The following is a 1,607-nucleotide window of genomic DNA, read 5'->3' on the forward strand; positions in this document are numbered from 1 at the left end:
GCCAATGTTTGTCTATGGAGATTGCATGACTATGTGCTCCATTTTATACACCTGTCAGCAACTAGTATGGCTGAAAAAGCCAAATCCACTAATTTGAAGGGGTATCCACATACTTTTGGCCATGTAGTGTAAGTGCAGAAAATATCTAAAGCTTCAGAGGCTGAAATATGTGTCTCCTTAAGGTTCTAGCTCTGAAATGGTCTGTGACATGATTTAAGGCGATAGCATTCCTCAGAACCCCTGAGATAACATAAAGCAGTGTAAAGAAAGGTGGGAAGAAAGAGTGAAAGAAAGATAAAGAAAGGAACATAAGAGGAAAAGAACGAAGGCCCGTTTGTGGTTGTTCACTAACAGCCGTGAGCATCTCTTTCATTCTAACTCACATGACACCATCTCAGGTATTTAAGGCAACCGTCCACAATGACCAAGATGCAACTGGGAATAATGACCTCATGAATCCTCGTCTCAGACCGAGGAGAAAGGACAGGAAGCCTAGAGTGAGGTCATTTGTGTTCTCAATGAGTTGGGATAACAACAGCAAAACCGTACAATGACTTTGGAGTTGACACTTGACACAAGCGCTGCCCATTGCCATTAGGCCTTTGAACATTTAGGAGAGAAACATTTACTTGACAATTCTGTGATCTTGAGTTGAGTGCTGACGCACGGCAAAGCTATGATGGTCACAGTTCATTATGGCGGGTTCACTTGATAGCTAACATCCTGGCTGTAATTCAGATATGGCAGTTGACCGTGTGTTTATCAAGTTTTGAAGCAAAGGGACAGATGCATTGTGAAATATGGAGTGTTTGATTTGGCAGCCCAGCTGCAGTGCAAGGTCCACTGTCTGGGGTATGAGACTGTGAGAGAGAAACAGAGAGAGAGAGTCAGATGGATCGAGCGAGAGAGCATGTGTGTTGTGTGTGTGTATGCACACGTTGGCCAGGGAAAGTCCCCAGATTCTCCAATCAGAGAAACACTCGCCCTCCTCCGTCATTTCATTTTGATGAATGATAGCCCAATTTTACCATACCAATCCGAATGCCACGATTACAAAAAAAATATCCTTCTTTGGAAACAATTGTGTAAAAAAGGCTTATTTTCCTAGTAAAAGTGGAGGAATCATTTAAGGACGTAACCACTTCCATCTTTGTGGCTTTGAACATCCTGAAATAGTGTGCTGACTTCTCAGCACAAAGGATCTTGGTCTTTCATGTGACATGACAGAGTATTTCTGTCATGTTCATGGTCGACAGTGAGGTGACCATCATCACCTCTAACCACACAGGCTGGGGTAGATGGTCGGGTAACCTTCCAACCATATGGTTTGATGCCACCTCCAGTTTGATGTCACCAAAACCCCAGAATGTCACGTCCATATCATGTCCTGTCCAGCCTGAGGCTATGGGCCAGTGACCTCACATAGCATGTAGAGGAATCCCTGTCATAATAGTAGAAACAATAGCTATTCTCTCAGAGAAGTGGAGAGAAATAGAAGACAGCACTGTACTGTATCTACAGTAAACGTCACTGTGATCACACAGAGCGTAGCGCGGTACCCGATCTCTGTACTTCTGTATAGACAACTTGTTCTTCATTACATTGAC

This window comes from Salvelinus fontinalis, chromosome 27 (assembly GCF_029448725.1).
Source record: "Salvelinus fontinalis isolate EN_2023a chromosome 27, ASM2944872v1, whole genome shotgun sequence".
In the NCBI taxonomy this organism is placed as follows: domain Eukaryota; kingdom Metazoa; phylum Chordata; class Actinopteri; order Salmoniformes; family Salmonidae; genus Salvelinus; species Salvelinus fontinalis.